General features: G+C 34.2%; 1 protein-coding gene and 1 long non-coding RNA gene across 5 annotated transcripts in view; one reads left to right on the top strand and one right to left on the bottom strand.

The window, feature by feature from the left end:
- Positions 1-25,458, bottom strand: part of ARHGAP15 (Rho GTPase activating protein 15) — a 629,485-nt gene that overhangs the window by 346,447 nt on the left and 257,580 nt on the right. The window lies entirely within an intron of this gene.
- The window catches only part of LOC123568038 (uncharacterized), an 80,295-nt gene continuing 73,950 nt past the window's right edge, over positions 19,114-25,458 (top strand). Inside the window, exon 1 of the long non-coding RNA XR_006691239.3 lies at positions 19,114-25,015. This is a non-coding gene — a long non-coding RNA (uncharacterized lncRNA). The remainder of the gene's footprint in view (positions 25,016-25,458) is intronic.

The raw sequence follows: 25,458 nt of genomic DNA, 5'->3' as shown, positions 1-25,458 counted from the left end.
CTGAAGCTGTAATAAAATTGCTTAACATGGTGGCACCTGGTTAGGTAGCCAGGTAATATATTTTCAATTTATTCTGAAAAAAATAAAAAGTGTCAGATATCATTGCTTTCTATGTCAAACACTCATAATTAAACAATGTCATTGTCAGAATATTTTATAGTTTATAATGCTTGTAAGATATACCCTTCAATACAAGTTTTAAAGGAAGAGAACGTATCTTCTTTTATCTATAGTCCCAAATGAACAAAAAATATTGAAATAACAAAGGGAATTACTTTAAGCTATCATTCTTCCTTCCCAAACCACAGAAAATTTTATTAGCTGAATGGTTAAAATATTAATTCAATTATACTGAAGTTTGATATTTTCTAATTTATGAAAATTAAAAAATGAGTGTTTTAGACATGTATAAATTCTAATCAAATGTTTCAAATATCATCTGCATTTAAAGAAGACATTTTACTTTTTTGCAATTATCTACATAATAGAAGTACTTGAACACATACACAATATGGATGTAAGAGCTTAAGTAATGTCTGTGGAGTTTTTAATCTGCTTGAAATTATCTTTGGCAAAAATGATATGAGAACTATTAGCATAATGAGTAGAGGAGTTCTAAGAAAGTAAATGTTGAGAAATTCTTAATCTAATCTCGACTTTTAGATGTGAAATCATTTGTAATATTTCATTACATGTTCTCAAAGACAGTAGTAGGCTTAGATATGTGCAGCCTAAAGCTCGAAGAGATCTTAATAGTGTGGTCCAGAGTTTTGATAAGGAAGGAAAAGAAGCAGAAGTCCAGATATAGAAAAGTGCACAAATGTAGTATGTAGATTAAGAATATGAAAAGAGAGAAGAAAAGGAAGAGGAGGAGGAAGAAGGGAGGAAGGGAGAGACGGAGAGAGGCTGTCCAAAGAAAAAATTCACAACTTTCGTCAGATTAAATAGTTTGAATTTGAAATCAACCCTTTCTATACTAAGATTAATGAACAGAGAGCATTCTGTGTGGGGCTCAGGCACAGACACTGCAGCTCTTGCTTTTACTTCCTCAGAAAAGAGAGGAAAAAAGATTATCTATCTATCTATCTATCTATCTATCTATCTATCTATCTATCTATCTATCTATCTATCTATCTAATCTACCTACCTATCTATCCAAAAGAGAATTCAGACTTTAAAAACCCACACCAGAAGAAAAAGTATTCCAGAAAACAGGAGAAAATGTCACACACAATTTTTTCTAGGAAAACTTGGACCTATTGAAACAAATACACAAGAACAAATGCAAATGGTAAAATAAAAGATAGTTTGGCAAAAATATAAAACGAGTATACTCAGAGTTCAAAAGAATTGAGTATTACAAGAAAAATTATCCCAAAAATTAAAACATATTAAAAAAGCAAGAAATAGAATAGGTACAATGACAAGGTAAGGTAAAATACATAAAATAATAAAAAAAAAGAAATCAAAGATTTTGAAGAGAATATTGGATTTAATCAAAATGTAGAGTGAACACAAACATTAGTCCTACTCTCCTGTCATGTTTCCATCAAAGCAACAAAAAACATGAAGTATCCACATGAAGAATACCCCAGGATGTTTTTGGTTCATTGTTGTTGCTGTTGTTTTCAGTTCCACTGAGGGGAGAAAAAGCATGCTCAGAAATCTTGATTCATTCAGTCAATGATATTTCTAAACCACTACATAGATGAAAATATATCCCCCAAAGTCATTACATTTTCAAAAGGTAGAAAATAGGAAAGGAAATGATGACTACTTATGGTTTAAAAATTAGCATAAAATAAAATCACAGAAATATTAAACACTTCTTCTTAAAAAATATGAATGGGTTATATTTTCCCATTAATGAATAGAGCTTATGAGGCTGAGTTAGGAGAGAGAGATATCTATCAATACACTATTCACGAGAGATAAAACTAAGAAAACAATGAAGCTTAAAATGAAGGATGCAAACATATACTCATGAAATATTATAAAAATGTAAAATAAACTTTCAATATTCAGAAAACAAAAGATGTAATAGGGACAAGCATTAATAAATGGCAGCCCAAATATTTCTATTTTTCACCAGATTTTTTTCCCTCCATGTAGGAACTCAGCTAGACTGTATTTCCAAGCCTCCCTTGTAGTTATATGTGCTTAACAGAATGCAGACAGTAAATCCACCACTTCCAGACCTGGTCCTTTGATATTCTCCTGTATAACTTTCATCCCCTTTCCTTTTCCATTAGCTGAGTGGAGAGGACTCTGAGAAACTAATAGAGGATGGAACCATAAGATCGGAGAAACCAGAGTCCCTAAATGATCATGGTGTTCATTGCCTTGCAGAGAACACTCAATGAACTGTGATATGATCAAGAAATAAACTTTGTGCTAAGACACTCAGAATATGAAATTCATGTATTATGATGCCTAGTGCTACCCTAGAAGTAGTCTGTCTTGGTAAAATGCATTTTATGTGAGAAAATAAAATAATGCCTGATTAAATAAAGTATATAAAGCAAAAATGGTAAGAAATACAAGGATAAATTTGAAAATCCATAATATATTGACAAATAAATGGATAAACTGACAAACTTAAATTGACAGACTGACCAAGTAGGAACATGGGGATTTAAAGAACACAATGATGTGAACACAATTGTCTACACATATCATAAAGAAGACTATTTGAAATATTTAAAAATATTAACTGTAGCTTAAGCCACAAAGACAGTATCAATGATCCACCAAAGCCACACCTCTTAACTACAATGTCCTACAATTAGAAATTAAAAGCAAATAGTAAAGCTGAAAAGAATCCATTCTCTTGGAAGTAATAACATATAAAAAAACACTCTTCTAAATAATATTTTGGTAAAAAAGACATTAAAACTAGAATTACAAACTTAAAATTGAACAACATTAGCTTACAAAATATGGGCACATGGTGAAAATAATAGGCTCAAAATACAAACTAATAAAAAATTATTAACTGAGGTATATCCATTTATGAAAGCCAATAGATATGAGAAAACAACAAAATACATGTAAGATGCTCATCATTGGTACAATTGAAAAAGAAAATTGAAATAAAATAAAACAGAAAAATATTCAAAGATCTGATGGATGAAAACGCCCCTGAAATAGAGAAAAACCTGAATTTACAAGTAGATAAGATGTAAGTGTTCCAGGAAAAATTGCCACAGAATTAAAATCCTAAATATGATCTTGCAGCATTACCAGACTTTATGGACAAAGAAAAAAGTCTTATGGACCTCAAGGCAGAAATATGAAGTCACTTATTAGAGCAAAAACAGACTGGCTTCAAACTTCTTCATGTCAATATTCTTATGCAAGAAACGATGGAGAAAGTCTAGGGTCCTGGGAGAAATTAAGCATTACCCAAGCACTTTGTAGGTAGTCAAGTGTATGTTCACACACAAAGGCACCCAAAAAGATTGCCTTGGACAATGTGAGTCTCCTAATACATTTGATTCCAACCAATCAGTAATCAAAATGGTTAAAAAAATCTTCAAGTGAGAAAGTTGTTATATAAAATGAGGGACACTCCTTAAGCTAAAACTCACTGAGAATTAGAGTGACAAAATAAAATATAAAGTCAACTTGACAAAATAAAAATATAACTAACAAATCTATATATAGTTTATGACAATGTGAAAAGAGGAGTACAAATTTTTTATATTTTATAAAGGAAGTACATTTTGCTGAAGTGGATGAAGCAAGTATTAAAATTTACAAGGATAACTGTAAGCATAATGAATTCTCATAAGAGGGGAAATAAAAAAAATCAAAAACACAAAATGATATGCAAAATTTGATTAAGGCCACAATACAAAACAAAGCAAAAGCAAAAAAACAAAAAACATGCTGCTTATAAGCATTTATTTATTTGTTTTGCTATAGGAAGGTATACACTATAACATCAAACTTACTTAAATGTACTTCATAAACACTTTCTCTTATCACACATTAAATTGGTATAGAATTTGATAAAATGATTTATTTGCATTACAAATTATTTACCAAGGGTTAACTCTGTCATTCAAAAATTCATCTTGATTTTTCACAAATTATTTTCATAGTTTGGAATCATTGCAAAGAGAAAAAAATCTAACCTACAGATTGTTTTCATGTAGAAGTTGTAAATTTTGATAATATAGGTTTCATCTCAGGCAGCCTCTGAGAAACTTCATACTGTGTATGCTCATATAATCTGTCTCTAGTTTAATGTGTAAGTTCTCACCACTACCTAAGTAATAATTTTCATTAATTTTAAGAGCATGACCACGAGTCCCCTTTACTTTTTCTTGTTTTATAAACTCAATTCAATTCACCAATTTTCCTTAATGCTGTTGCCTAATGAGGCACTCATCTTCCTTTGGTTGCTCTATGCCAGAGCTTCTCAGAACCATCCCTAGAGCTTATGCCAGGCACCTGGTAGGAATTCATAAGTGTTTGCTGATGAATGACTAAATCAAACATGACTTCATAGTTTACATCTTACTTAAGCTGAACAAAGACTGTTTAAATCAAATATTAATCAACTAATACAAACCTAAAGGAAACCCACACATGCAGTATCAGATATTTATTTTAAATTAGAAGTACACCATGCTTTAGGTGATAAACATGCTCCTGAAAAAATATAAATTTTTCTATTAAATGATACATACATTTTCAGTCTATAATTTGATCCCATCTGTTTCTGTCAATTTATTCATTTATATTCTATACATATCTTAGGGTCTCTATCAAATTTTACTTCTTCAATACAAATTTCTTCCATAAAATGTTTAGCCTTCCAGTTTTCCATAATTCTATCATTGCTTTTACCAATTCTTGTTCTTGAACTCTATCATTCTTGTTTTCTCCATCTCCTTTGCCTGCAGTATTATGATCATTTATGTTTCCCTTGTCCTTCAATGTTCAGAATCATCCGTATATTCTACCCCCTATTTACTGATGCCAAGGTTTGCCACCATGTCATCTTGGGACTCCCGTCCTTTTAATAACTGAATATTTAATAACTTTAATAGCATAGCTACATCATGTTTTTCAACAACTCCAAAGTCAGCAGATATTAACATTATTGGGATTTTCCATTTAAACTGGAGAAATTGTGATCTACTCTCACTTGAATAAGTCTTGAGTAATGTGGCTCCCCTTCCTTTTATCAAAAAAGAAAAATTATATCCCGGTTCCAAGTATATGATCCTTATTGTGCAGCTCCTGATGAGTCTTGCAGGGATAGTTGTCACTGATGAAAATTTAAGTGCTGTTTATGTTAGCGTCATATCCTCATAACAGAAACTCAACAATCAAAGGGATTGAGTGACTTTATAGAACGATTATTTTACAAAATTTAAAGAATTGTATTTAAAGTTACACACACACAGAAAAATACACATATACACATGCACTTTTCCCTTGACATTTCCTGAAACTCCAGTCTTTTTCTGGTCTATTTTCATATCTCACTCATATGTTTCTTCCATTTCCGGGCATACCTTCTCCATCATTATGTATTATGTGATTTTTAAAAAAGAGTTTAAGAAATTGGTTGTGTTTTTGTTTTGGGTTGTATTCTGTGTCCCTAATTTGATCCCTGGTAACACATATATATTTTTGAAAATAGTAATTATTATGACTATTATGTGCTTCTTTGTAACCATCACAATACTTAATCTATCCCTGAGTTAATGAAAAATAAGTTAAATTGAGTTGACGGAGTTTGAAAATTAGAAGAAATATATTAAGTACCATGAAAGCGAAGCATGTGAACTGGAAGTGGTTCACAGTAAATAAATCCTCAGAGCTTTAAGGAAGACTGACGTTGGCAAGTGGAGTGTTGAAAGAAAATAGTATACCCGGGTCTCCAAATTAACACAAGACTAGAAATCAAACAGTCTTATTGGTTTCAAGGCTAAAAAGAAAAAAAAAATTTCATAATTTTGATGGAAAAATATGGTTTGAAAAGAATACAAACTATTTATTTTAGAATATATCATATTTCAGTTAACTAAATTTAAAATTAACTTATGGATTAATATTCCTTTGTTTCCACATAGCTATATTTATATAGCTTAGCATTTTACTAATTACTTTTTAAGGTTTTACTTGAATCCTTTTAAATCTTTGAGAAACTAGGTTTTAATATTTGAAATTAGGTTAACAAAACCAGATGACTTAAAAATATATTCTTTTATAAGGAAAATATAGGTTGTCCTCTAGAAATTTCCTTAGCCAGGTAGACAGCTAACAGACAGGTGAAAAAAAATTCTCATCGAAGTCCCAAAGTGACCTTCAATTAAGAAAAACAATCGACTGATGTTTCTGTATTAGATGCCAGGAATCTCTGTGCAGTGTTTCTGGGGTTTTTCCTTCAATCAGCCCAACATGAGGCTTTTTCTCAAGCTGTGATTTTGTAAATCTTTTTTTAGTACCTATTGGGACATCCTGTGAATTGTGGTCTCTTCATATCTGCATCATGGGGAAATGCACACAGAGCAGAAAGGATTGGACAATTTCACATCTCAAAATAGTTCCCACCCACCCCCCTTCCAATTTAGAAAATAAAATTAGCTGTGAGTTTTTATCCTGGGGAACCACATATTTTGGAAACATCAGAGTTTTCAAGTTCTCAAGCAGGGTAATTCTTTTGTTTTCTCTGTCACTAATAAGCCATTTCCTTTTGTGAACTCAAAAGAAGCTAAATCTTCCCTAGTACCTTTGCTGTTTTCTGTTTTTCCAACTTTAGTTTGATCTGTAATAAAACACCAGAATATCTGTGCCTCTCATTCTCTCTTTCAATCCTACATGGCCTGACTAAATAAGTCAGTTCTTTTGTTGGGGCTTAATAAACTTATCCTGCATTTTTTATATCATTGTAATAATATTATATGGCAGGCAAAAATATAATGATAAATGATAATTTGCCAAAAAGATTAAAAAAACACTGAGGTGTTACCTATCAAAAGTTCTCCTTCTGTCTGTGATGCAGCACAGATTGTGATCGTGACAGTAAATCTGGTGCTATTGTTAATGCCATGGCACTTGGGTTTTTGGCTTGCTTTAGTCCAATCTGTGACATGCTTGTGAATATCTTTCTTCTGTTCTGTCTGTATGGCATATGGATTTCTGGGATACAACGTCAGACCTATCCACATAACAAGTGTTCAGAGCACCTTATCATTTTAAAAAGCCAATTACTCAAAAAGACAAATGTGAAATGTTTCACATTTAATGATGAGCAAATCTGCAAAACAAATGCAATTTTGCTCGTTCTAAAAAGTTTAGTTTAACTGTAAATATTGCAATGGAGTCTTGCATGACACACACCACCGATAGGAAAAAGCTCATTTCATACATATTGTATATCATCACTGTCAATTACATCTGCACAGGATTTAAAACGAGGATGGTATAAGTAATTAGAAATAAAGCAAATAGAATATTCTAAACTACAAGGCTCTGAAATCACTGTAAAAATGTCACTGCTAACATTGAACACTCTAAAAAAATATTTTGAAAGTCTCACCCAAAAAACTGAAAACTGCATATGTCTACAGAGGTAAAGGTCACTCATGAAACACTCAACAACAAAAAATACCAATTCATTTTTTAGAAATATTTGTCAATATGTAAAGAATGTTTTGTACATAAGTTCTCAGTTACTGTTGAATCAGTGGCTGTATGTAATATTCCCACATGGAATGATGTCCTTTCAAATACTTTAAAACAAAGGTTTAGTGAAAGATTTTATGGGGACATCTTGAGTGCTGAGATTTTTATGCATTGGAAGTGCATCTAACAAAATACAATAACATTGGTTTTGCAACTAATATATTTAAATTTTTCTATCTATTTATGATAGAGATAATAGCTACTTTATAAATATTCATTTCTACCTCCATTCACCCTACCTCACCTAAACTAAACAAAGACAAAACGAAAAAGGAATAATCCTGCTCTTCAGCATATCCTATGTAGATTATGTAAATATTTGTTATATTTACATGTCCTTACTCTTTGCTTTGTCTACACATTCTTTAAATCTTCTTTTAAACTGTGAGCACTGGTAACAGAATATTATATGACATGAGAAATGGAATGCACCTGGCGCTGGTGATTTCAGAAGAAACTAATGTTGATATTTATAACATCATTTAGCAGGCGGAATGGTTTTACCAGGCTTGGAATATGGAGAGATGAAAAAGTTCACTCAGTTCTTGTACTCTCATTCTACACTGAAATGAACTCAAAAATCAGAAAGTCCCCAATCAGCTCTCGCAAAACATACATAGAAAAGTCTACTCAACTCCCCTATAGGGGGAGAGTTGAGACTAAACAATACCCTGCAATTTTCTCTACTATATGTCATCTTAATTACTTGTTATCCAGCATAAAATTTAAATAAGAGGGGCAGAACACCCTATCCGCACGTTAAAGGTAGACAGCATAGTTAACTGTATTTCCTAAAGGTAATTACTGAAAACAAAGGCCTCCCTTAGTATTTACTTATCTGTATATCTACTATAGGTCCATTTCAATTATGCATGTGTATCCTACCTTGAAGTGAATGCATATGAGGATTTGCATGGCACTTGCATATTTTTATGTGATAGCTCATAATTCACCAGGTGATCTCAGGGCACTTAATTACAAAAATGTAAGTTATAGACTACCTCAAAACTCTGGTGAAAAGATACAGGGTCTCAGTAAACAAACAACTAGATAACTATTCTTTCTTGCCTCTTTAAAGTAAATGAATTTTACCCTATTTACAAATAAAGTAGTTTGAAGTGCAAACTCCTCCTATAGAGCCACCACCTAAAAGTTCTATCATTCACTTTCAACAAATTGATTGTATTTTTCCTTGTTTTAAGCCTAAATTCCTTAAAATATGATAAAATATGTAACCTACCCAAATTTCTATTGTAATATTTAATTTCTAACAGTTGAGACTTAAAAAAAAATGTGACACTGAAATCCTTAAATTCAGACATTCATCTCATTGTTTATATTAATGGTTTGCACAGATATATTTACAGAGAAGAAAATGATGATACTAATGGAGCTTTGTCAAAAAACAACCAGTTCACAGAACCACCTAGTGACATGAACTAGATTTGGTTGTGTGCTGATGTGACTTTGAGGATCAGAAGAGATCACCCTTGCCTGGAGTCAAATTGCAACAGATATTTGTTGACTAATCTGTTGTTTATTTTTATAATTCTAGTAGTTTATAATCACATTTCAACATCACATTTTGAAGTTGGAAGGAGACTTCAAGATCATCTTCCACCAACATTCTTATTTGATAGAGGAAAAGATTTAGATCCAGAAGGCTTCAGGGGCTTTCCAGAGGGCACATTCCTAGAAAAGCCCTAGGCAGACCGGGAGTCAGATGGTCTGGGTTGGAGTTCTTGTTGCCTAACTTACTCTGTGAGCGACTCTAGGAAGTCTCTTAACCTTTTTAAGAGGGTTTTTCCCAGCTGTAAAAATCTGGTGGCACCTATTTCACAGAGATATTGTGAATGAGATAATACGTGGGAAAACCCTGTAAAACGTAATGTTCTCCACAGGTACATTACAGGGCCCTTTTCGAACTCACCAGCAACTTAGTTCCTTGTTTCTTTATCATTATCATTATTATTTTGCTTTATCTTATGGAACATAAACCATTAAACAACAAAAGAAACATCAGGGAATAAAATTCCAGCTTTTATAGATAGAAGCAAAGCTGCCAAGAAGGGCATTTTTTTTTTTTTTTTTTTTTTTTTTTGGTCTCAGTGCTCTTTGAGCCTATGTGAAATGGTTTACTTACAGCTTGTACCCCTCTTCTTCTATAGAAAAAATGTCTAAAAGGATGAAAAAAGTAATAATTGTATAAGGGATAATTACGACAGCTGCAAACCTCCATAGTCAGCCTCCACATTATATTATTACGTGAAATGTTATCCGGGAAGTACCTGAGTCCATAAAGTGTCAGGTGGCCATTTGGCAAGAGAAAAAGAAAGGAATCGGATCAACATTTTATAAGTGGTTTGCATTTTTTTTTGCACCTGTTATTCTACAATTTCTTTCAGTTATATTTCAAAACACTACAGTTGGGATCTCCTTGCCAACCTGAGATGGCATAAGCCTGGATAACAGAACAAAATGTGAGAAGGTCCTTCTGTCTTTAACGCCTGTTCACCAGTGAATCAGCCTCCAATTAATCTGTTTCTTCAGTAGGAGTTTAATAAAAGTCAAGCACACACATGTTCAGGCTTGTTTAGTATTGAAGCTGTGTTAACATTATCTGTCTAGCCAGGTCAAAAATCCTGTGTAATTAGATGCCAGAAACCATTTCAAAAAAAAAATAAATAAATAAGGATTTTTTCATTTATTATAAACAATTGATATTTGAGATAGGGAAGTTTAAGTCTAAAATGAAAGTGCAATGAGAGGGATGCTTCTCATTAAACATTGCAAGGGGAAGAAAGTTTGTTTCATGGCCAAACTGCACATAAAACTCAATATATTAGGTTTGTTATTTTCTATTTGTTTATGAACCAGAAAATTCAGGATCATTCGGCAACTCTTATTTCCATTACACTGTGTGGGTGATGATCAGTGTTGGTCATTTACATTCAATCATATACAGCATTATGCTTAGAGGAAGCTCTTAACCCAGTCATCTGTGCCTATGAACTGAGTGTGCCTCAGTGTTTTCTGGAGGAAATCAGCAACACTGCAGATGGAAATACAGGTTTGCATTTACGACAAGCAGAGTTAGCAACTACAAAAGCTCAGAGCCGAAAGCTTCCAAAACCCCAGCTGGGCTGCTGAGTTTAAGCAATGGTAGAGGTCGCAAAATTCTAGGAAAGTTTAATTCTCTTAGAGTTTATGGCAATTGACGTTTAACCCATAACTGAAGTGGTACGTTAACTTTGCCTAAATCACAAAACAGATTTGCCTTCACCAGCACCTCTCGAGTCCACCTTGGAGTCTCGCTGCTTAGGCTGAGGAGTATGAAATCTGATTCTTGGTCTTACATTTGCAAGGTGGGAGGATGAAGTAAAGATGACTCATAGTTACAGGACTTTCGTATGATGGTGAAACTTTTAAAAAGCAGATTATTTAAGAGTTCAGTAAAAGCAGAAAGACATTTCAAGGCAGATAGGAGTTAATGATGGGAGCCTACACTCAGGTTACAGATTTCATCCAGTTACTCAGAAAAATAATTTCTTGCTTCTTTTGAGAATTTTTATAATCAATTCATTGAAGATACAAATCTATATACATTTCAAATAATTGCAGAGGAATATTCTAAATATTCTGAATGAAGATGAAACATTGTGAGATAGACTTGCATGTTAGAGAAATTTCAGATCAGTGGAAATTAATGATGGTGTTGACATCCAGCACCATACCAGGCATAATACAATGTAGAGCTCAGTTTTTCTTAAAGTGTTTGGTTTTGTCACCTTAAAGTGTTAGGTTTTGTTAAATTGCTATTTATGAAAAAAGTTAAGCAAAAATGAGAAGACTGAAAGTAAAAATGCTAGGGTTATATTTTATTTCCTCTTCATTTTTTTGCCAATACTTTAACATATTAATTGCTTCCACAACATTATCTCTAATACATCAACTTTATATTCTCTTCCTTTAGAATCTATGAGATTTAGCAATTTTTAATATGCAATTTTTAAAATTGTATTAAAAATGTTCCATGCAAAACAAATGACCAGAAACATAAGTACTATTCACACATTTATCATATGAAACTAAGGTTGAATATACATATATATTTCATATTTATTATTATTGTCCATATTTGTCTTTCTTGTCATTCTTATTTATCATTATTGTTCACATAAATCACTGATCTTCACAACTACTTCATTCATTGGGAGGAAATAATCATCCAAACTATGTTTAGGGATTTATGTCTTCTGACCCCAGTTGTATTCTCTTGCCATGAATCTGGATCTACTTTCGTCTGTACATAGGTTGCCCTTGAGCTGGCAAAGAGGAATCTGTGGACATTTTCCCTTTGCAGCACTGAAAAATTAGGAAATAATGTGGAAGAGAAGAACTCTATTTTCAAAAAGAAATGTCAAGGACTTTTCTGGAATTCTTCCTCTTCCTCCATCTCTAACTTTAGGTGAGTCATTGCCTCACTATATCTCATCATCTTTACTGTTGCGTGTTAGAAATCCTGAGATAATTCATATAATGTTTACAGACTTCAAAGAGCTATATACATATTATTACAATCACAATTGTTAAGTGCACTCCAGTGTGCTCCTGGGAAAGGTCCTGGGTATTGAGATGCTTCATCTTCTTGACTGAATATGCTCGAGTCATTTGGACCTCAGTGTGCATCTAGATGAGTGACAGATTTCCCAATGGATAGTTATTTCCTAGGATAGTTTTCCTTAGCATGAAGTTCATGAAACCATTCAGGAAGCTGGAGATACCAGTTTAGATTTTAAAAAAATTACTTAAATCTCTTTTTCTCTGGAATCTTTATACAGAGCTTACTTAAAAATGCACACACACAATAAGCTCCTTATTATTGAAACAAACACTTTACTTAGTCTGTCATAGCATCATTAAATTGTTAGTCTCTGAGGACCACTCGACTGGGGGACTCGCTGCTTATTAAAACCTGTAACAGGTGATGCTATATTCCTGAGTCAAGCTGGCCATCAGTTTACACTCTTTGGTATGTTATTGAAAATGTAGTTGTGGCACAGAGAAGATGCTATGGTTTGCTTCATGAAATTCTGATATTACTAATAATGTTCTTACTCTGTTAAAAATGGAAGAATTTTCTGGAAGTACAGAAGCAATGATAATATAAATGTTTAGTTTCTTTCTGTTGCTCCAAAACACAGTGGAATAAAATAGACTCAGCAAAAAAGAAACTAAAAACACAGAATCCTTTTACCTTATTTTTGATGAGAACATCAGTAAAGCATCTTGATTTGTGGTAAAATTTTAAGAGACAATTTGCTCAGAAGCTGACAGTGACGAAGACCAACAGTTCCACGGTATCAATTAATGCAATATGAATGAAGTACTTGTGTTTCCTGGGATTTTTGAGTTCTGGTTCTGATTTTGACTAGCATCATCTTCATCTGCCAGTACACCTCACTTCTGTACTCTGCACTTCCGTACACCTGGTGTACCCTGGTCTGTACACTAGGACCAACTCACCTTGTCTCTGCTTGCCAAAACCTTCAACGGCATCTCACTGATCACATATAAAAGTGAAACATGTTTAGTATAGTTGACAGGGACCTGTATTACATTTCTGTCTACCTCACAGACCTTATGCCTTAACACACTCTGTCTTTCTCATTCCCTTCTTTCCAGACCCCTTCTAGTTCTTCCAATATGCCATGCTTTCTCTTGCCACAGGGCCATTGAATGAAATACTTTTTCGATCTTTAACCCTTTTAGATTCTCTCTTCACTCATGCATGGTTGCTTGTTCTCCTGTTCCTAAAAGTCTCTTCCTTAGGAGAGACTTCCTTCACCCTCCAGACTAGATACTGCTGAAGACAATATTTAACACTAATTATGTTCCTTTGCTTTTTATACCGCAAGAACATCTTCTACAGGTAACTATGTGTGTGTTTCCATTGTACTTTGTACTCTTCTTGAACAGCTCTCTGCAAATGTGTGAATATTTAATTATTTGCTTAGTATCCTTCTTTTGATTTAGACCACAAATACCATGAAGTCATCGACTTTATTCACCAGTGAATTCTTAGTTCTAGGTCGGAAATATAAGAGAGGCTAGAAAATTTCCATTGACTTGAGAGATCACTCATTCTCACTTCAAATCTCTCTCACTTCTTTGCTTGTTGAATATCTACTCAATTATTTAAAGTCAAGATGAAATACTCCCCTCTCACAATTGATTTAATTCCTCTTTGATATTCTTATATAGTAACGACCATTCCTCAATGAATTTTAAGCTCCTTTAATGTAAACAATTATTTTTAAAAATTATTACATTATTCACATTTTATAATCTATGTGCTTTGAATTTTTATTATTTATGTTTGGTTTTGTTGCTAAATATGGTAGTAGGTGATCCAAAAAGGCAGTGTCTTTCAGACTAAGCATAGCAATCTTTCTTGCTCCTTGCCTTCTTCACTGTATCCTCTCTGAATGGTAAATTTCAACCACTTTCAATTTTTTTTTCTTGAAAATATGATACAGACTGGAGTCCTGGAATCTTTTGTCTCCTCCTTGTCATAACACATAGCAAGATAATCGGCTGATCAATAAACTGTCTCATTGCTCTCTGAAAATTCATTTTATCATGTAACCTAGGACTTCTCCAGTCTCCTTAACTCTAACAAGCATTTCAAAATGTGAAATACAACTCGAAGTATATGGGATGATTCTTTGTACTTTATCATAAGTCCTCAACAGGATTAAAAAAAAGATGGCTGTTCCTGAAACATGACTTTCCTAACCTGGGAAACTCTTCATATTTTCATTTCTGTTGTTTTCAGCAGGTAGAAGACACTACTAGTCATTAAAGTGGCCATTTGGAATATGAGGGGTTGACAGAATTTCTCTTTATCATTATCACCATTAAAAGAACCCTCTGGGTTGGTGACTTACAGAGTATAAGACATCTATAATATAGAGGCAAGGTCTCTTGGAAACCATGCTTTCACTGTGAACAATTATTCTTGCCATGGTCTCCTTACTTTTTCATACATCCACAATTTTGCAGTCTTTTTTTACAACTTTCCAATAAGGGAGAGAGTCACTTGTGTTATTGTCTTGCTGTCACTAGCTCTTGAGTCACCTTGGACATCTCCCCATCCTTCACAGACTAGCATATTTGTGGCTGCTTTCATCGCTGAGTCTATTAGTTTATGCAGAATGGTAATGAGGTTGTAGCTTAAAGTTGTATGGAAGTTAAGTGTGTGTCGCATTGGATGAGCAAAGAAGTCCATTTGAAAAGCTCTAATTAAGTTGTCATTGTATGTATTGTGGGCTTATTTAGTGATCACTGTGTATATGCATCAATAATTAATAGTCTTGCTTTAGAAAAGGGTGGAGGTTTTAGAAAAACACTTAAATTTGCTGTCTTCCTAAACCACAGAAGCAGGATGGACACGGCCCTGTTGGGTTCCATCCTCCAGCTCATAAGAATGCCAATGCTGACAAATGTTTACTGAGAAGTATTGCTTGCCGACTGGACATTTTCAGTAGATTGCTCTTCCTACAGTCAGACTGGCTGTATGGTAATAGAAATTTGAAGTGTTTATGTTTTAATTATGTTCCAACTGGGAAGACAGTCCTGTGAAAGACACCTTAATGTCCTTCCTCCAAATTTCACTTTGTAATTTTATTTATTTATTTATTTATTTATTTATTTATTTATTTATTTGAGACAGTCTTGCTCTATCACCTAGACTGGAGTGCAGTGGCGAGATCTCGGCTCACTGCAACTTCTGCCTTCTAGGTTCAAGCCATTCTCCTGCCTCAGTCTCCCAAATAGGTGGGACTACAGGTGCACACCCCCACGCCTGGCTAATTTTTGTATATTTAGTAGAGATGCGGTTTCACCATGTTGGCCAGGATGGTCTTGATTTCCTGACCTTGTGATCCACTCACCTTGGCCTCCCAAAGTCTTGGGATTACAGGCGTGAGCCACCATGCCTGGCCCACGTTGGATTTCTTAAGTACCAATTAAGTAATAACATAAGATTTCTTATAAATTATCTAGAGAGATTTTCTAAAAGATGAATTATGGATAACTTACATTCTTAATATTAATAATGATGCCTATTTAGTGGATAAATTATTATTGGTGATATGAGACCTAGCACTTAAAGGATAAAATGCAATATTAATAATGGTAGTCCCTGGATTATAAAATTTATAATAATCTAAATCTTATAATCTAGGCAAAAGAGAGAGGAAGCTAGCTTTGGCTGGGTAGATCTTTGAGCTCTCTAGGTTTAACTTTGTTTTTCTTCAATTTCAGCGGTCCAAAACTGAAAACAGGGACAGAAACCTTTAGAATAAAAGGTTTTAAATCATCTCTTTGTAAACAACGTAATTTCTTTCATAAAATAAGGGGAAAAGCTAAGATGTGTCTGAAAAACATCCTTCCTTCTCCTCTCCCTCTTCTTCTCCTTTACACACACAACATAGACTCTGTATTTTTAAGCCTGACTATGAGGTTTTTTATCTATTGAGATTTCTGTCTTGAGACGCACATCTACAGTGAGTTAGTCTGAAAAAAATTTTATCACTAATTACTGAACAATTCTCCAAAGATAATGACTTTTGTTGAAAACTAGACCAGTCACCCAAAGGTCAAGATTATATCATAGAGACATATGTGCTGTGCAGAATTTTTTCTATACTCCCAAAAAACCAAATCAACAAAAAACTCTCAGCACATTCATTAATTTTCTATTTATGTTTCTTTAATACCTCATCCATCTCTACTTCACTTGCTGATTTCATATCATTACTTCAAGCTGCTGAAACAGCCACACTCATCCAAAGCTATCCAAAATAAATCTCATTTGTCTTTTGTGAGGAGAGTATATGTGTAAGTGTTGCTGTGAACTAAGGGGATATATTGTGGAAATATACTCATTACTTAAACATGCCACATCATATAGGTAGGATTTAATACTCAATTGTATGTATAGGATTTTAAATCTCCATCTGTTGAAAAAATATATGACATATAAGTCTTTCAGAAGATATAATTTCAATATATATTTTTGAAAATAATATATTTCTGAAAGTTGATGTGGATCAAATGATGATAATATTTCTTTTTAAAATATTTTATATTATGTACTTATTTAACATTTCTCTAAAATTACTGGAAAATGGCAGCTTCATAAAAATCCATGCCCACTGCAGAGAATAAAAGTAGTAAGTCTTTGGAAAAGTATAACAGGACTGTAAGTACATTTCCTGCATGTTCTCACAAGAACTGTATAATGTAATGAACTGGAGTTACTTTGAAAACTGACCATTCAGAGCATGATAAGTTTCTCTGGGCCCCGGTTACCTAATTCATTCCTGTCACCTTTTTTTTTTCCCCCAAAGCCAATGGACCTCTAATTTCCCCTCAGGAATCTCTTGGATAGCCTATGTGTTAGTTTCTAATAATATGTTCTTTTCTGTGACCTGAAGTACCACAGGAATAACCTTTCCCAGGTTCCAATGACAACATGATAAATGTCTTGAAATCTGTAGTAATTATTTCTGAAATGTGAATTAAGGCAATGTTTGTTCATGATTTCCCTTAAAAAGAAAAAGGAAATATACGATTTCAGTTTACCACTGTGCTAGAAAAACCCTTGGGTCTTCTTCGGCTGTTCCAAATCTTCCTTCTCAGGGAAAGGGGTATCCTGCTCTGCAAGTGATGGTGGGAAAGAAATTCTGTAACCTCTGACAGCCACATAGTCAAGAGTGGTTCAGGGTCATGCGACTGTACTCACAAGGTGGCATGAAAGAGGACTGGTGGTAGTGTATCATTTTCTCTTGTAACTTTATAATTAGGAACCAATTGAGTTAAGTGCTTGCTTAATAACTGGCCTCCAGACTGAAGTCAGGCTCCCCAAAACCACGAAAATAAAAACTTGTATTGTGCTGCATAGCATGCTTTGGTAGAAATCAGATCTCGCCTCACATAATGGCATAAATGTTTCTCTGTGATTGCATCTAACAAAGGTATCACATGGACATGAATCAACAAGGGTAACATACTTCACTACAGTTAATTATCCTGATTTATCCCAAGAAACTAGGTTTTATTCTGTAATCTGTGAGGAAATCTGCTGTTCTAGCCTTAAATCCTTTCCTCAGCCAGGTGATTATCAACTACATTTTTGTACAGGAGGGAATTAATGCCACATACTGCCTAAGCAGCTTTGAAGGCAAAAAGGCCTGGACCTGTAATAACTTTTGTGCAGGGTATTGATTCAGAGAACCTGAGGGAGCCCACAGTCACAGGGGTTTCCGGGGACTTTCTATGCCCTTCTTTACCTTTTATATGCTACTGCGCTTCCGCCTCCACTGTGAACTTCCACATTAACTCTCCACAGGAGATCCCAGGTAACTCTGTGCTGCTGTTACCACAAACTGAGTAAAACCCTAGGTAAAAAGCTGCTCCCACAATGAAATCTGATTTTCAAGCCAGCAACAATCAATACAGCTTTAAAATTTGATAACAAGGAACTTTGGCAGAAAATAATCAGGGTTGCTGTAAACAGCGGAGGCAAATTTTCTTCGGAGTACACGGATTGTTCCCTCCCTTTCTTTTAGTACTTTAGCGGGTGTATTTCTCCGTGTTTGCACGTGTGTGTGTGTGCATGCGTGCGTGCGCATGTGTTTTCCAAGGGTGTACTTGGAAATATCCACGGGGGGATCTGCAAGCTTTTGTTGGAACTAGGAAGCACACTTGGCTGGGAGTTGGGGCTAAAGAGGGAGAAAATGAAGGGAGGGGGAAGCCGAGAGTGGGGCAGAGCATCTCCTGCTCCATGAATTTATTCAAAAGCATTTCAATCTGTGTGCACATCTTCATCACTTCAGCGATAATTAAATCTCAGCATCACAGGTGATGTCCTCTCACAGTCTCTTTCCCTGGTTCCCACTGGGCCAATGAAGCAGGCCTCCCCGTGAGGCCTGTTAGCACAGATCAGGTGGTAATGTGGAGGGACAGATGAGCTTTAGCTGACAGATGGCAAGATGACCTGGAAAACCTGCCCCCTTTTCTAGGATCAGGCAGCAGCTGACAGGTATTATTTCATAAAATAACGTCTAAAAGGAATCGCCAGGGTCTTCGCATTAATCTGAGGCTGCAACCAGCCATGTAACGTTTATGTCAGAACAAATCTGTCTCTATGCAGGAGAGGGAAAGTGGTTTTTGATGAAGTTGTTCATAAATTTTAATATAATATGCCTGATGGTGTCAGATATAGTCTCATATCTCTTTTATATTTAAAGGCTCTAGTGAAACATAGAAATATTCAATCTTCAACAAGCTACTTTTAAATAACTAAAAAGTTAACCAAGGATACCTTACTGCCTTTTTTCTTTCTTTCTTTCTTTTTTTTTTTTTAAATAAAGGACTGGTTCGTCTGAGCTCCCTGTTTTTAAATGAAAATTATTTCAATACCATGAAAAGCTTTTTGCCTGGGGTATCAAACAAAAGGAGTAGGGCCGATGCAAAGTTGCTTTTATGGAAAACTTGCTTTCTGGAAAGGAGGAAACTTGCCCAAACACACAAGTAAACAACAATGGCAGGAAGCCGCTGTCTTCTACATACATAAATAATATTTCACAACTTCTGGTGAAAAAAGTATCAACTACTGACTGGTTGGCAGAGATAACCCTTTCATTAAATGAGCTCTCCAGGCACCTGACTGTTGAAGGTTTCAGCACAGATGAATATTTGGGGAATTCTACCACCTGGCTGGTGTTTGGCTTTGTCTGCCCCATGTGGACTTACCAAAAGAGTGATATCGAAAGGTGCAACCTAAGCCTCAATTTGCATTTTCCTATGAAATAGCAAACTCACTTTAGTCTTGTTCTAGATGTGCAAACCAGTATTTCAGCATTAAACTTCTGAATCTGCCAGGGGAAAATGCTGACATGTTTCTATTTATCTGGTTGTTATGAAACATTTATTGTGATTGTGTTAAAGGAGGGAAGTTTTTCTCTTCCATAGACATTGTGTGGTATAAGGTTGCTTCTTTCAGTATCTCTAAGAATAACCATAAAGTGAATTCATGAATGTAACAGACACACAAGTCACCTGGAGAGTCAAGTATTACAAACATGGATATATCGCCACACACCTCATAATCACATTTTCACCTGCCCATCTGGTACAGACCTGGGCTTAATAGTAAATTCACCAGATACACTAGCATGCCAGTTTTGTGTTTCAAAAACACATACTAAATACAATTTGTAAAAGAACGAAAAATAATGTCTGAGTAAAAGAAACAGAAAATAGAAATATTAAGATACTCCTTTTAAAAACTGAAATTATTAAGGCATATGAGACAATTTCACAGTCCACCTAGGTATTTTTAGGGACTACCTATATTGAAGCTCTCTAAACTGCTAGTTTACCAAGTTAAAAAAATTAATTCTCCACTTGACATATAATAATATGAACTGGAGACTTGAAAGTATTCATATCAACATTTATACTTAATTATAACATAATTGAATTAATCCTTTAAAAAGATTTTACAAAATGGCACTGGCCTTTGTGAAGATTCCGATTGTTTCCGCTGTACATTGCACATGCCATTAAATTACAAATTAATGGAATATAAAAGTTAAATATAATAATTACAGAAGTACTCTTAAAAAAAACAATTAAGACCAATACTTGATGAGACATTTAAAAAGAATTATTATAGCATTATACATACATGATGCCTCCCTAAGCCTATTAATTAAGTTTAAAACAAATACATATACATATTTAGTTGGCAACATTCTTATGTGGGGCCAAAGCCTTTCTTTGTATGAAGGCCAAAGTTTGGGGGTTTGTGCTCTCTCTCTTCCATAAACCCATCTGTAGTGTATCATGTAATTTCTACTTTTGATTTCGTTAGAGTGCAAATTCAGTGATACATACAAAGTAAACCAAGTGCAGAATCCTTCTGGATTTTTAAGATTTCTTTTGCAGCTTTTCACAGTTGTCTTGCTCATATCTAATTTGGGAAAATTTCTTTTAGCAACTTACTTATCAAGTCTTTCAAAGAATTCACCTTTGGTTTTCATACAAACTATAGCTTCTTTGAACACTGTTATTTCATAAGTTCATGTAATATTTGTATATTAATTACAAATAACATGAATAATTTTGGAAACAAATGAAAAGTTTTCTTTTTAAGTACCCCACTCAACTGTCAGGTGCACAGTAATATAGGCATACCCAAAAGTGGAATATTAGCAGTATTTAGGGAAGTGTTGATATGAGTTAGTAACAATTTAGAAAGAAAAGGGAAAGTATTGGGTAGTCTTTGAGGCAGTTCAGTGGGCCTGTTTAAGAGACCTTCTGAATATCATTTGCTTGTGTGTGTGTGCATGTGTGCGTGTGTGTATGTGTATTCTTTCACCTTCAGACAGGGGTACCAACAACGGTTCTGGAGTAGCAGTTAAGAACTCAGTGTTTCTTGCCACCTTTTTAAATAAGGATCAGTAGTTGGTGGTGTTATTTTGTTTTGTTTTGTTTTTCTATTTTGGGAAGATTCAATAATGTGTTCTATTCTTTTTCATCCCTATGGCCTGGTTCATATCTGGTAATTAACAGTGGACTGGCTATATGTGCATAGCAAGTTCTCTACCTGCTCTGTGTAACTCTTTCTTCATATTTAAAATGACAATAATAAAATACCAATTCATTTTAGGAATCTGTTGACTAATGATTGAAAAGAGTATAGAACAGGGCCTGGCTCATAATGGGTGCTCAATAATTGGTATTTATATTATCAGTATTATTGGCAGCTAATCTTTATTCTTTTAAAGAGTTCATTCATCAAAGAAAATCTAATGACAAATGTGAAGGAGATTGCTGAGTTGAGACTCTTACATTCTGTTTAATTTTCAAAATTGTTGTCGCTTATTATCAGTGGTATCAGGATATCAGATAAAAATGACTTTCGTTCATCAATGTTCCTAAATTCCTTTAGTTGATTCAGTGAACGTCCACCATTACAAAAACATTCAATCACTATCTTAACTATTTTTCATCTTTTTCCCTAGGAATTAATGATTTTTTTTAACTTTTATTTTAAGTTCAGGGTTACATGTGCAAGTTTGTTACACAAGTAAACTTGTGTCACGGCGGTTTGTTGTACAGATAATTTCATCATCCAGGTACTAAACCTAGTACCCAATAGTTATTTTTTTCTCCTTTCCCTCCTCCGAGCCTCCACCCTCAAGTGTCAAGGCCTCAATGTCTGTTGTTTCTCTTTGTATCCATGAGTTCTTATCACTTAGCTCCCACTTAAAAGTGAGAACATGCAGTATTAGGTTTTCTGTTCCTGCATTAGTTTGCTAAGGATAATGGCCCCCAGCTCCATCCATGTTCCCACCACAATAAATAAATAAAATAAATAACAACAAGGAATTAATGTTTTATAACTATTTGTGGTAAAATATTACATGGCAAAGTAGCATGGTTGTGCATGCTTGTACTTCGTTGTGTATGTTTGTATTGTGAAACAGATAACCTTTATATAATATTATAAGCTAAGCTGCCCATTTGGAACAAAGATAAATATGTGCACAAGTAGACACTCTAGCACTGTATATGTACGTGTGGGTGGTATTGGCCCTTTATTATGTGAGTGGAAAAAGGTATTCTAACCTCAGTCTATTTCTTACAAATATTTTTGAGTTTTGCTTTACCTGAAGAGTCTAGTATTTATTTACATGTTACCTTCTCAAGCATGAGTCTTCAGGAGGCATTGATTTTTCTCCTTTTAATCGAAGTTGTGCTTTCTCCTTTTTCCCCCCACTGGCATTTGCAAAAATTGTATGCCTTAACTACAAAACAAGCTCTAAATTAAAGAAAATTCTATTTTTTGATATATGGCTCATTTTACTAACTCATAGTGGAAAATTGCATATTTGGCCATATCTATTTAGAATTTCAACAGTTTTTTTTCCTTGGAAAAACCCATGGCCATTTTTTTTTTTTTTTTTTTTTTTTTGTCTAGTTTACAACATCCAACCTGAGAACAAACAAATGATCTATCATCTCTGTGTTGGTGGCTGAGTGGTCTCAGGCTGTAATACACCTCAAGCGGAATTCATTTGCATTTCCTCCTCTATTGATAATGTGAATTACATCATGTATGTTTTAAGGAAACCATTCATTCTTTATGCTTGGCCATAAACTGGACTATGACAATGATTAGAGTTGAATATGAAAGTTAAGATGTCCCAAGAAACGATAGAGAGGAAGTATTTATTTATGTAGTTCAGAGCATTAACACTGTGTTCCACTGTCAAACATGACTGCTAGAGGCTGAGATGGCCTTTTAACTGGTCTTATAGTTCTGTCTCTTCTGGTTATCTTAATATTAATACAGGTATGAATCAAAGAACCTAAAAAATCTAGATCAATGTTTATCCAAGACATCTACATTTTCTAAAGAAAAAATACTTTTGCTTGATTAGTTTGTTTCATTTAGTACAAACAAATGGCTTTAGTTTAGGAGAACAATAGGGTACTTCAAAGCCATGCTACTAGCTTGGTGTCTGAGAGTTGGAAAGTTGTATTACAGGCTAGATAATGGTTACACTGAGTGTCCCATGATTTGGGAAAAGGAACTATTACTATAATTCCACCTTCCTTAGTACAGAAAAAATATATGGAGACACATCTTGAATACATTCAGGTAATTTTAGTAATTGGTATGAACTTTGGTGAAATGCCTGCTGGTAGGAGTGTCCAGAAAAAAAGCCTTTCAAATGTATACAGAAAAATTCTCAAAACATATGCCTTCACTTATAAGTTTAGCCATTATTCTGATGAAATAAAGAGAATTTTAATTTCAGCACTCTAAAAGTTGAGTGGTCCTGTGCTGAGAGTTACAGTCAAGTGACAGAAAACACTTCAGTTGACTTTCTTTTAGTTTAAGCTTCTCTACCCATCTATTTATCTTGTCATCATGAGTTGTGCATAAAATCCGATGTTCTCAATCATTGTAAATAACTGCATGTGTCAACCCAAAGTGGTCCTAGATCAGGCAGACACTCCTCTAGTCTTTGTGTGGCTAGAAAACATATGCTTGACTTCTGCAAGCTCTATTCTCTCACTGTGGTTTATATATAAAACCTAAGATTGGTAGATTACTGAAGCAGTCATCAATTTTACATGGTGAATTTATGAGAAGCTTCTCTCTAGATAAAATAAAATGGTAGCCCAGGGCTTCTATCAAGTACTTGACAGTATTGGCTTTTGTAGAACGAAACAAAATCTCTTTTTCTATAAAGGAATGTCTTATTCAGTGTTCCAAAGTAAAGATATTAGGGTAAAAAATTTTTTCTCTGAATGCACTGAAGCTTTTTACGTCCCCCTCCCCCATAATGTGGTAAGGTATACCTGGACAGGTTAGGATTAATTTTCTCAGAGGCAGAGGCAGAAATAGATGGCCTTTCAAGGGGCCTTCATGTCTTTGATTGTGAGTTTACTTACAAATACATCCAGATGATAGCACACAACAGAAGGACACTTCAAATATGGGTGATTCCTGAATGACGCCAAGAAAAGAGACAGCTATTTTGAATATCCAAATCTCTTTTCAAATTTTACTTATGCAGGTGGGTTACATTCCCCTACTATGTACTTAGCAACATTTTTTTTTTTTAACTCTAAAACACATAGGCCTTTTTGCCTGAGTTAAATTTGTTTCTTTAGCTGGTAAAGCTTTTCCTTTCCATATGGTCAGGATAGCTAATTTAGTTAGTCTCTGAGGTGGCCAACATTATAGTGTGGTATCATAGAATATAAAAATAAAAGAAGGTATGAAAACCTTATTCTAAAAATGAAATAAAAACAGATGGGACATACGTTTCTAACGTATTTAATTTGCATCGTCTTTTTCTCCTTTTAAAGTTCTTGTGGACCAATCTTGCAAAAAGGCAAAACAAACCCTAAACACTCCAGTTCCATGCCAGCAAGCTGCCAGGCTGATCTTTTTATCTCCATCAACTCCATGAAAAATCAACGAAAAGAAAAAAAAAATCAACAGGCATACGTTTAAATGTCCTGAGATTTTTAAAATAAAATTTTAAAATAAAATTCTTAAGAGTCTTTTTCACTTACGTATAGTCAAACTATTTCCAAGTAGAAGAATTGTCATCTGCAAGGTTGAATTACCCTCGGGAGCCTAATGATGACTTTTCTCTTGTCTGAGGAGGATGGCAAGGACTTTCCAGGGTGGCCCCAGAAGATCATGCAGGTGACTGTCAATTTTAGTTTTCTCTCCAATACCTGTTTCTTTATTGCTGTTGTAAATATTTCATTATAGACTCTAAGACCCCATCTTGTAAGTCCTGCCCCTAGATTTGTCCAATGTGACTTGTTTAGTATTTCACTGCATAACACCCTTTATGGTCTAGTACCGGCTACCATATGTAAGACTAGGTCTGTGTGATGTCAAAGCAAATGAATTAGGAGACAAAATACTTTAGGCACATAATTACTGGTTTTGTCTGAACAACTGGCTTAACTATTTTGTTTTTCTACAGTTTCTTGAATCAACTTTTTAAAAATTTAAATCAAATTAACATACTGAAGAATTGTTTGAGAACTGCAAGAATCTGGCTTAATATCGAGAATGTGATACAAATTATTGTGTATACTTTCCATATTTGGCATAATTACTTTCAATAAAGCACTTCT

The sequence above is a fragment of the Macaca fascicularis genome, chromosome 12 (assembly GCF_037993035.2).
Source record: "Macaca fascicularis isolate 582-1 chromosome 12, T2T-MFA8v1.1".
Lineage (NCBI taxonomy): Eukaryota > Metazoa > Chordata > Mammalia > Primates > Cercopithecidae > Macaca > Macaca fascicularis.
This window is presented reverse-complemented; position numbering and strand designations above follow the sequence as displayed.